Below are 12,520 nucleotides of genomic sequence, written 5' to 3'. Positions count from 1 at the left end.
GGAAAAAACCCTGCTTCCCAACAGCATTGAAACCAGGGGCCCATAACCTTTGCAGAAATGGCCAGCAATGATGGCAAGGAAGCCAATAAGATTTGGCTAAGCGCTGATGTCCTAGAGGGCAAGCCAATGCCACATAAAGGCAATCCACCCCCTTGCTCTGTGCTGCTTTTGTAACTCCCTCAGTGATACTCTCCCCTGCCCTGATTTCAGTGGCTACACAGCAAGTTCACTGTACAGAAGACGAAATCAACTTGCAAAGAAAAGACAGCTCTAATGGTAGTGCTGCATTGCAGCTAACACTAGTATATCCTGAAAAAAATTACAAAATGTTAACAATGATTAAGAAAAGAAAGCTATCACCAAGAAAGAAGTAACTTAGAACCCTTGTGCCTGACAATGCTAATTTTTTTTTCATCTAACAAGAATTCACCCTCCCATGGAGGGTTTTCAAAGGATATTCTCCCACCTGCAGTCTGCTTGGTACAGTCCAGGAAGAACTATACCATGTGATTCTACTGCATGGGTAGCTCAGCTTATTACTTGGACTGACATTTCCCCCACCCCAGTAAGACCAGCTACCCAATGACAAGAGAGCAAAGAATGGGAGATGCAAACACTATCAGCTGTCTGCCTCTGAATCCACACACATGCCCCTTCCACTTGTCCCCTCAATTCAAAGAGAGAGGTTATCTCTAAGTGGTAGAACATCTACTTTGAGGCCAAAAGGTCCCAGGTTCAATCCCTAGCATCTCCAGTTTTTTATATATATATATATATATATATTCATTCCCATCTAGGAGATGGGAAAGATGCCTCACCAAAGACCCCAGAGGAGTAGTACCAGCCAGAGTGGGCAATAATGACCTTGGCAGAATCAACAGAAGGCAGTTTTGTTTGTTAATGTTCAGAGGAGAGAAGTGACCTTCATGTGTGGGAGGTTTTTTGCTTGATTGTGTTTCTGGGTTTTGTTTTTGAGTTCAGTATTTTAAAATTCTGCTTTTCCAACTGGTTTCCCACCCACATCACTTTGCAGGGGCACCTTCACTTTACGGTTTCAGTTTATAAATTGAAAGCACTGAAACTACAGATTGCATATCAAAAATATTGTTAGCTGATTTTGGCCACAGAGCAAAAGGCAGGGTACAGACTTGACCCAGAAAACAGACAAAAATCCTTAACTGACAAGCTTCTTTTGCGCCGCTCAACCCACACTAGCTAAACCAGTCATTGCCAAATTGTTGCTGAAGAACCTGAGCGTGCCACAAGAAATAAATTACTTAAAAGGATCGTGTGAGCACATTCAAAGCTGATGACATCTCTGCATGAGTCTCTGTTCTGGCCTTGCCTCCTTTCAAACGGAGGGCTAGTAATGCTGATGCTTCTTTGTGACTGGATCATTCCATCCCACTTGATAGGAGAAATACAGCAGAACCTCATGCCCTCAGAGGAGGCTGTGTGCTGCATCCCTGTATAAATCAGTGTTCCGGGCTTGCCTTTTTCCCAGGCCAATGACTCATGCAGGAACATAGCACCCCTCAAGGATGATGATTTATAGCATACAAGCTATAAAAGCAAACTTTTTCAGCTGAGTTAGTATATACACACCAGAGGCAAAAAAGCGTCTCTGCGAATCATTTTACTCATGCCCTGATCCTCTGCAAGGAATCTGCTATTATTGCAATGTTAAAAATGCACAATCCCCTTGACAGCAAAGGTGGTACTCCATTACTCTCTCCTGTCACTTGTGCTTTCTGCCCCAAATGCCAGTGATTATTAGTGTCATCAATAGATCCTAACCATCCCTCTCAAACACAGATAGCCATCCAAGGATTTCACATAAAGAGCATTTTTTCCTTTAAGGCACATGCACAATTTAAGCATGAAGCACACACTGTGTGACAGTACAGTCACTAGAATACGATTTTTTTTCTCTTTAAAAACAATCGCAATGATCTGATGCAGGCACAATGGCTTGCAAACCATTCAACATCTTCGAGAATGGGGACTCCCTCCCACTGGCTTCTTGCATCTCCAGAGCAAAATGCTACCCTCCCTCCTTTGGTGTTAAGTACCGTTTAGTTTTATATGCATGCCACTGATAGGTCAATGATGTGACTCAGTATAAGAGTGCTTCATTGGATGGAGATGGGCCCGAACTCCACGGTAGAGCAGCTGCATGGCATGCAGAAGGTCCAAGGTTCTCTACAGCAGGTTTCCCCAATGTAGTGCCCATGGGAGCCATGGCACCCACCAAACTTTTCCTAGTGCTTGCCAGGTGCTTGTAGATGGGGCTAGATGGGGCTTTAGACCAGCAGGGCTTCTGATTGACTGTGCAGATTCCTAACTTGCCTTAGACAATTTGCTCTTCTGTAATCCTACCCCTGTTGCATTGTGCACCGAATGCCTTATGGTGTCTTTCTGCATTGTTTTATATTCTGTAATCCACTGTCAGTTCTAGGGATGGCAGTCCCTGGCAGATAGACCCCCCCCAACCACTCACAGCAAGCACTCCAGTGCATTGGATGAAAAGGTTTTTATTTAGAGAGCAATTAAGTTCATGGGTACATCCATAGATGGGTAAGTTGGCAGGAATGGGTATACAAGCACATGCACTTTGATATAAGGAGCATGATTCCCCCCTCCCCTTAAGCAGTTAGCAACAGGCGCAAAAATCCTAAAAAGTCTCATGAGAACACAATAGCTTTGTCTGGACAGAGAAAGGCAGAAGATTACAAGGAATCAAATTCCCTCTTTTCAGAGATAACAGGCTGGCTAATTTCTCTCAGCATTAGTACTTTCATTTTTAGGCTGGCCAAGGATGGCATGAGTATAATGGTTACATTATATGAGCATGACATGAAAGCACACAGGATACAGTGATCAGATCAATACAGAGAGCAGAGAATACATGAATGGCATGGATACATGGCATGCAGACATGACATCCACCTTGAGTCTTAGTGAGAAAGGCGGGCTATGAATTAAGTAAGTAAAAATATAAGTTCTGATATGGCATTTTTCCATGTAAAGAATGGGAGATTTTTAACATAGGGCAACCTTGGAGGAGGGGACGCTTGTTAGCTATTACTATGATCATGGCCAGATGGTTAAAAAAAAGGGGGAAAGGGTTACTTAAAGCAGGCTTGGGCAGGGAGGAAAGGTCTGGCCCTACCTGAATACGTTGCTATTCCACCCAGTGAGGAAAGCTAGCTATAGTTCTAGAGTTGTCCCAAAACTATACAACATGTCGCCAGTAGGAAAAAGTCCCAGCCTGTTTTCTTTTAATGTTCTGCCCACAGGTGAGAATGCAGCTGTTTCAGAAAGCCTTTGCAACAGGGCAGGGGACTGATACCACTGCCTTTCCACTGTTCATCTTTTAACTGCTCAATTCATCGTTATTTTTTGGCTCAAGCTACTGCATGACAAGTATTGTTCATAGGGGGATTTTTTTTTTACTGCTGCTAATTTAGCATATGTCCTGACCTAGATAGCCCAGGCAACCCAATCTCGTCAGATTGCAGAAGCTACGGCAGGATCGGCCTTGGTGAGTAATTGGATGGGGGACCTCCAACGAAGACCAGAGACAAGTAATGGCAAACCACTTCTGTTAGTCTCTTGCCTTGGAAACCCCAGCAAGGGTCACCAATTGCCATAAGTCAGCTATGACTTGATGGCACTCTCCACCTCCACCAATTTGGCATGTATTTTGGATTGTGGCTTTTACTGTTTTGTGCTCTGACATTTTGTACTTTTATGGTTTGCTCTGCAAACTGTCTTGGGTATTTTGTACGAGATAGTGGAATAGGAATTATCTGTATAATTTAATCTGTGCCCACCCAACCCAAGACTCTGGGACCCCGTTTTGAAAGTTACAGAATTAGGTGAAGAGCTTCTAGCAAAGGGCATATTGATGCCCTTGCACATGGTCCTATCAGAAAGGCCGTGTCCCCCTTCTGGTCACGTATGATGAGTACATAGGACTGCCTTATGCTCACTGAAACAACTGGTCTCCCCGTTAGTTCATCTGCTCTGAATGGCAGATGCTCTCCATGCCTCAGATAGGAACTTTCATCACTTGAAGTGCTTTTAATGGGAGGTCTTGGGGAGAGACTGTGGCTGAGGGGTAGAACATCTGCTTGGCATGCAAAAGGTCCCAGGTTCAATCCCCAGCTTCTTCAGTAAGGAACAGATAGTAGGTGATGTGAAAGACAGCTCGTGTAAGACCCTGGAGAGCTACTGCCAGTCAGAGGAGAAGAGACTGACATTGATGGACCAATGGTCTGATTCAATATAAGGCATCTTCATGTGCATTCATAGGCCGATTCCACACGGCTTACCTGAAGCCGGGACATTGCGCTACGTTGCGGATCATGCCGGGAAAAACGCAAAATATCATGTTTTTCCCGGCATGATCCACAACGTAGCGCAACGTCCCGGCTTCAGGTAAGCTGTGTGGAATCGGCCCTGGTCATTTTCTGCAGGCAAATCGTACACTCTTTCACAGAGCTACACACCCTCCAATTTAAGTGTTAATTCACGCCAGAACAGGTATTAACAACAACAACATTTGATTTATATACCATCCTTCAGAACAACTTAACACCCACTCAGGGCAGTTTACAAAGTATGTTATTATTATCCCCACAACAATTACCCTGTGAGGTGGGTGGGGCTGAGAGAGCTCCAAGAAGCTGTGTCTGACCCAAGATCACCCAGCTGGCTGCAAGCGGAGGAGTGGGGAATTAAACCCGGCTCTCCAGATTAGAGTCCCACCGCTCTTAACCATTACACCAAACTGGCTCTCCAGTTAAAAAAAGACAAGGATGACCTCAGAAATGATGAACTTATGAGCAAGGGGAAATGGAACTGTCTGTGTTGGATCTGACGGAAGATTTCCATGTTTGCCACCATCCTTGTGAAAGCACTAAATTTAGTCCTTATAGTTCGCTTGCACTGCAAGTGTTACCTTTTCTGAAAGCGCAAAACATACCTTCTTTCGTTTGATGCCATTAAAAAAATACTGAAGTGAAACAAGCCACCTGTTGTACTTCCTATTGTTCCCAACACACGTTGGCCTTTTCTAAAAAAAACCCTTCATGCTATCGCTTACGCAAGAAAAGCTGCAGTAAGTACATTTTCCATTCCGTTCACAAATCACTGGACCCAAGCCTGTATTGACACTATAAATTCTGTTCAGTATATCTTAACAGCTGCAAAGAATCTTGTGATTCCCAATTTAAGAGACTGCTGAAGAAATTTCAGTGGGGCTCACCAGCTCCTTCGTTAAACAGCAATGTCCCGGGTTTCTTGATCAGGATGAGAATTAAACTAGTTTGATATCAGTTCAAGTTCATAGTAAGAATAAGCCCTTAGGGAAATGGAAATAGAAGGGATAACTGAAGTTTAGCATCCAGGAGGGTAACATAGCTCAGGAAATGGGAAACCATTTCTCTTAAAAGCAGCGAATGAAGAAGTAGCATCACGTTGGCTACAAACTAGTTCTTCCCAGGAAATTGGGAGGTTCTAGCTCCTGAAATAGAGGGATGTTCTGGAACAGCCTCCTCCCCAAATTTTGTCTGCCACTGTAGCACACTCCCTCACATTAAGAAATGCTTCCAAGCAGGAAAAAAAAGAGGAGGCTCTTGTTCTTCCAGGAAGATGATGAGTCACAAATTAGTTCTGTAGGTACATGAAGGCATGTGGGGCCAGTAGAAAAGGTCAGCGGGCATTTGTAAGTCACCGGAAGGTGCCTTATGCCAAGTCAGACGCTTTCTCTACCAAATGTCTGTCTTGTCTGGCTGGCAACAGCATCCCCTATTAGCTGGTCCTTTAAAACAGAAGATTAAAAGTCCAGGACTGAACCTGGAACCTTCTGCATGCAAAACAGATTTAAAATTTTTGTGCTATTATGTCTTTTATTTTTATATTGTTGTGCTCTGCTCTGAGCCCACTTGTGGGAAGAGTGGAATATAAATATAATGAAGTAACAATAACAACAACAACATCACAGAGCCATGCTTCCTCTCCAAAACCTCACCTGTAAATAGACTGGGATCAAGCCTAAAATTGTCTGGGAAAGTCAAGGACTTGCAAGCACAGCTCATCCCATGATCTGGACACATGCCGATTTGTGCCTTAGCCAACCTCAACTGAACAAGGAAATCAACTCAGCATTTGGAGGAAGAAATGTTGTTATGAATTTGCCTTGTATCTATAGAGTTTTTTAAAAACAAAACATTCATTTATTGGTCCCTCTTGATATCCAAGCATCCGTGATTATGTGGCTTTTCTGGACTGGAACAAAAGCTGGTGTGGACTGAAGTCTTAGACAATGTTTTGGCCATCTGGCCCTTGCTGTGGGGAGGATGGCGTAAACGTCATTGTCTAAGCTGTTTCTGTGGGCAGAGCAAACCAGCAAGGCTCCATGAAGCAAACAGCAGGGGAGAGATGAACACCAGCTGAGGACATGGCCCCAAAGATTTCCAGAAGCCCTCGCTGCGCTGAGTCATCTCTCCAGAGCATGTGTTTGGGGAGGTGCCAGAGTGGCTCTTTTTTTAAAAAAATTTTTTATTGGAATTAGAAATATTTTGTCATTTATAACAATCAAATTACTTTAATATTCCAGTTCTAACCCCCTCCCTTCCCCCCCCCGTTTGTTGACTTCCAACAGTTTTCCAACCCTTTGTCTATTCTTCCCCTACTCATTTCAACTTATTTTGTCAATTAAACATATACTTTCACACTCTTCTAAGCTAGTCTATTATAACACAGTGCTAAGTCAATTTCCCTTCACTTATCAACTAACTAATACATTCCTGGCATGTTATTCAATAGTAATAATACTGGTAATATTCTCAATATCCTGTACTCTAACTTATTCATTCTAATGTCATCAATATGGGACAAACAATTTATCCCTCCCTATACATAACTTGAGTACTCATAAGTGATGAATACATTTATAAGTCAACCAATTTAACTTATACTCTATATGTTACTCTTTACTTCCTCTTATATCTCTTATCTTTATAACATAAAGTCAATCAATTTGACTCGAGTTCTACACATTTCTAAATATACCTATAAACACAATATACATTCGACATAAGTCAATCAATTTAACCCATGTTCTGCACATTTCTAAATATCACTATAACCAAAAATACCTTTAGCATAAGTCAATCAATTTAACCTATATTCTATATGCTACTTCTCATTCCCCCCCTTCTTGTATTCATGTTAATTCTGTAAATTCTCAATTACACCCCTATCTGCCAGCAACATAATTAATTAATTAATTTCTATTCTTATATATCACATAATAACTATTACTTAATACTGTATAGAATAATCAAATAGAATAATTGCTTAGTAATTCTTCTTTAACTCTCCTCCCCCCGGTATAGTCACTTCTCTCTTCTTTTGTTTTTCTTCAATAATTTTCAAACTGCCACAGTTCTCCTCCCACCTCCCATTTTTTCACCAAATATTGTTTCAGCTTCTCCCAGTCTGTGTTAAACTGTCCTGGATCAAGGTCTCTTAGTTTTCTTGTCAGTTTATCCATCTCCGCCATGTACAGCAATTTGTGAATCCAGTCCTCGATAGTTGGCACTTCTTGTACTTTCCACTTTTGCGCATACAAAAGTCTAGCCGCTGCTGTCATGTAAAAAAGCAATGTCCTATGTTGTGCTGGAATATCTTCCATTCCCAAGTTCAGTAGCAGGAGTTCTGGGTTCTTATTAACTTGAAACTGTAAAATCTCACTTATTACTCTTATTATTTCCCCCCAGTACTGCCTGACTACCTCACAAGTCCACCACATATGGTACAAAGATCCTTCATGCTTTTTACATTTCCAGCATTTATTAGACGTGTTCACATTCCCTAGCGCAATTTTCTTTGGTGTCATGTACCAACGATAGATCATTTTATAAACATTCTCTTTAATGTTAGTGCATGCCGTAATCTTCAAAGTATTTTTCCACAAATATTCCCACGCCTCCATTGTTATTTCTTTATTAAAATGTATAGCCCACTTCACCATTTGCACCTTAACTACCTCTTCTTCAGTATACCATTTTAACAACACTTTATAGACCTTTGAAATTTCCTTTTTGTCTTCTTGTAAAATTACTTCCTCCAAGTCCGAGTTCTCCACTCTTATCCCTCCCTTGGCACAATCCGATTTATAAAGGTCTCTGAGCTGTCTATATTGAAACCAGTCATAATTTGGAGACAACTCTTCTTGCGTCTTTATTCTTAATTTAGAAAATTCTATTCATGTTATCTCCTTATACGTTAAACACTGTTGTTCATTATCAACAGTTCTCGGATCTATCGCTTCATAAGGAACCACCCAGGAGGGAATTCCTTCTTGTAGGTAATCTCTGTACTTTTTCCATATTGTGAAGAGGCTCCTCCGAATGTAATGGTGTAAAAACATAAGAGTCCGCTTTTACTTTATCATACCATAAGTATGCATGCCATCCAAATATTTTTTTGTATCCCTCTAAGGCCAGCAATTTGCGATTTTTAAGCATCATCCAGTCCTTCAGCCAAACCAAGCAGAAGCAAACAGCAGGGGAGAGATGAACACCAGCTGAGGACATGGCCCCAAAGATTTCCAGAAGCCCTCGCTGCGCTGAGTCATCTCTCCAGAGCATGTGTTTGGGGAGGTGCCAGAGTGGCTCTTGTTGGCTAAACACGGAGCAGCAGCCAATTCAGCCTCCTACCAAACATTAGTCACCCACAATATTCCCAAGCACACACACAATGTGCAAGTCTTGAGGCCATTACAGGTTACGCTCCGGCTTGAGAAGATCAGGAGGGGAGCTAAAGAGATGAATGGAATGCATAACCTGGGTGGGAAAACTGAAGGATGTCTTTGAGTAGCCAAAAAGACGTCAAGACAGAGGGTGGTAGAGGGCATAAAATAGAAGGGTTAAGCCAATTTAAGCTGGATGCTCAAGGCAAGAGCAGTATTGCCTCTATCTAGGGTTGCCAGTCTCCAGGTAGAGGCTGGAGATCTCCCAGAATTACAACTGACCTCCAGGCAACAGAGATCAATTCCCCTGGAGAAAATGGCTGCTTTGGAAGGTGGAGTCTATGGCATTATACCCTGCTGAGGCTCCTCCCTTTCACAAACTCCGCCCTCTCCAGGCTCCACCTTCCCAAATCTCCAGGTATTTCTCAACTCAGAGCTGGCAACCCTGCCAGCAGCAGAGTATACTAAGCAATGCTGGAAGCTTCCCTCCAGCCTAAGAGCCCCTTAAAGATGGAGGAGTTGTTTAGCCTTCCACCCACCGTATGCAGAGTGGGGCAGAGGATACAAAATTCTATGGAGACATAAATGTGGCACATGAAACAAAGCCACATACTTATGGTGTGCAGAATTTCTTCTGCCCCGAAATGCCACTCATAAGAAAGCTGGGGCTGATTCCGCCAGGGGAATTTTCCCTGGGCAGAAAGAACATCCCCACTTTATTGGGACGCTCCTGAACAACGTCATCCTCGTTCCAAGCACACAATTTCCCCCCCCCCTTTAAATCAGAGCAAAGGAAGTTTTTCTTTGCTCCAATATAAAGGGGCAAAATTGTTCTGGCTGGAGACAGAGTGAGACCTCCAGGTGAAAGCTCTGCCTTCAGCCAGTCTGGAGAGGGGGCAGAGCTGGAAAACACCTTCAATATGGCAATGGTCAGCTCTGGTATTTCCCCAACTTTTTTAGCACTTTAATAAGACTTTTTTTTAATTAAAAAAGTGGATCAGCTGTAATGTGGATCAGCTGTTGGGGGAAGCGGGATTGCCAGTCTGCAGGAGAACCCAACAAGATTCTCCTCAATGAAGGAGGTGGGGAAGGAGCGGTGCCAGCCGAGAAGAGCATCAGGACAGGGCTCTTGGATGCCATCCCTGCAGGCCTTTATCTCACCGCCGGCTGCTTTCACAGTGGGGGCGGCTTTTCCCACCCCTATAAGAAACCCTCCCAGCTCTTTCCAAGCTTTTAACCAGTGCTGACTTTATGTTTGTTTATAGCTGTCTGCTATGGGCACCTCAGGCAGTTTCTGAGGCTAACAAAAAGTTGAAAGCAAAAGGACTACAATGTTTAAAAGAGAGACAGAGGGTGCCAAGTTCAGAGGATACCGAGACGCTCTGGTCCCAAACCTCCAAGCTTCTTATCAGATCTCTATGGGCTAGAAACTTGCCAGTTTTACAGAACAACATTCTAACCTTTTATCATTACAATAATTAAACAGAAAATTGTGCAGGCAACAGTCAAGAACACGTCTCCTCTTTCTATAGGTCGAAACTGAGCCCTGCCTGGCTTTGGAATGCAAGCTCACTTGAGACCATGTGAGCTCATGGGCCAGTTTATTAGCAGTCCTTATAAGAGGAAGTGGCTGCTGGAAGGTAAGCCGAGAGTCAATCCTTATGCTGAGTAGCAGAAATCTAAGAAAAACGAAGAATGGCTACTGTCGGAGTGGATCAATTTTACAGTCAAAATTTCAGAATACTGAATAGAAAATGCTGAGTACATACAAGTAACCAGAAGGACAGAAGAAATAGTTTATAGACATATGCTATACCTTTTGCTCTTTACTTTCATGTAACTGATTTTTAATTTGTTTGTATTACTCTATGCACTGTTTATCACTCTTTTGCTGTTTATCATCCATAATAGTATAAAATTGTGCATGGTTTACAACTCTTAAGGTTCCGATAATACTGTCCACTCTCTGTTCTTCTTTTAAAATAAAATTATTTAATTTTTTTTTTAAAAGAGTTAATCCTTAGAACTGATTTCTTAGAACTCACTGTACCCAGATTCTCCTGTCTGGTTTCTCTGTCTGCTCCAATCTCTTCCAGATCCTGCTACGCCCACCAAATTCCCAACTAACTTCCTGACACCAAATCCCCTTTTGGAAGTATAGGCAGTCAGTGCAAAGAATCACAATAATCCCACTTAGCATTCATACAGTGCTTTCAGTGGTCAGTGCTCATCACACGGACATTATCTTGCTGCCATCAACAACAAGATTACTCAGTTCTGCAAGATGTCGCTGTGAGTTTTCAACTCTCATTCAGTCTAAAGCATTCATTGGCATGAAGGGAGAAAGTTCCAGACAGAGGCAAGGGAGATTTGGGTCTCTGGAGCCGATCCCTGCCATAAATCTAATGAGATAGATAGGCGGGCGCCGCTGGAAAACCCTTCCAAAATAAGCCAGGAAGTATCTGTGCGGCACCTTGCTTCAAGCTTAGGAGTGCCGCAATCTGTGTATACATTACACAAGTCTATGTCAGAAGTGCTGATTAATTGTGAGCTAATCAGCGAACACATCTAACTTTGCAATCCTAAATCAAGATAGGTAGCCATGTTAGTCTTTCTGTAGCAGTAGAAAAGAGCAAGAGGCCAGTAGCACCTATAAGACTAACAAAATCTGTGGTAGGGTATGAGTTTTCCTGAGTCACAGCTCACTTCTTTAGATAGAACTTCTTGGTATCTGAAGAAGTCAGCTGTGACTCAGGAAAACTCAAAGCCTACCACAAATTTTGTTAGTCTTATAGGTGCTCCTGGACTCTTGCTCTTTTCTTTTTCACCCTAAACAAAGTTACACCCTTGCTCCAATGACTGGGCTTAAAAGGGGATGGCTACTTAGGATTGCACTTCTAACGTATCTTAATGGGTCCAATTAAAGTTTTCTCCTGAATTCCTTTCAGCACTGCAGAGCCCTATTTCAGTTTAAGCCGAGAGAAGAAGGAGAGCCTGTGGAGTACATGCACACAGTCATCACTCACATACCTGAGCGTATTTACCTCATTTGAACCAACATTTGGTTTTGTCCCCTTAAAACCAACAGCAAGCTCACCCTCCACAATCCAGAGGAGCACTGTAAGCTTTGTAAGTGTTGGATGATTCTCTTGAAATTTTCTAGATCAAAGAAGAGCTCCGGAAGAGTGGCTTGGTCTGTTCTCATTTTTTTTTCTATTGTTGTCCTGCATTTTCTCCAAGGAAAGCAGGACGGCATACATACTTCTTCCCTCCTTGCTTTTATCTTCACAACCACCCAGTGAGGTAGGACAAGAGAGAATTACTGTCCCAGAGTCACATAATGAGTTTCCTGGCCAGCAGGGATTTGAAATAGGGTGCCTCTGGCTTCGTTCCACAGTCTAACCACTACTGCTTCCAGAGTCAAAATGCACTGTCTCAAGGCACCGAAAGAACAAGATGTGGCTCTTCCCAGTCATTTTAAAGGGCAATTCCAGCTGTGGTGAAGTGGGGAAAATGGGTTTTACCACTTCTACCCGCCACCCCCTGCATGGTAGTATCAATCAAAACATGCCCTGCCCTGCACTGCTATTAACTCTTTAAAAGATAAGCAAGGACAGGGTTAAACTCCATTCCCCCCATCTGAACAACATGGTCCCAATCCAAAGAAGGGGCACCATGTGTCTGAAACTGCTTTTTAAAAAACCATCAGGCAGATCAAGTCATGGACCACCCTCCGTCTAACCCTCAGCCATCATC

General features: G+C 42.8%; 1 protein-coding gene across 1 annotated transcript in view; it reads right to left on the bottom strand.

Moving 5' to 3' along the window:
- The window catches only part of NOX4 (NADPH oxidase 4), a 154,037-nt gene that overhangs the window by 95,997 nt on the left and 45,520 nt on the right, over nt 1-12,520 (bottom strand). The window lies entirely within an intron of this gene.

This window comes from Eublepharis macularius, chromosome 3 (genome assembly GCF_028583425.1).
Source record: "Eublepharis macularius isolate TG4126 chromosome 3, MPM_Emac_v1.0, whole genome shotgun sequence".
In the NCBI taxonomy this organism is placed as follows: domain Eukaryota; kingdom Metazoa; phylum Chordata; class Lepidosauria; order Squamata; family Eublepharidae; genus Eublepharis; species Eublepharis macularius.
This window is presented reverse-complemented; position numbering and strand designations above follow the sequence as displayed.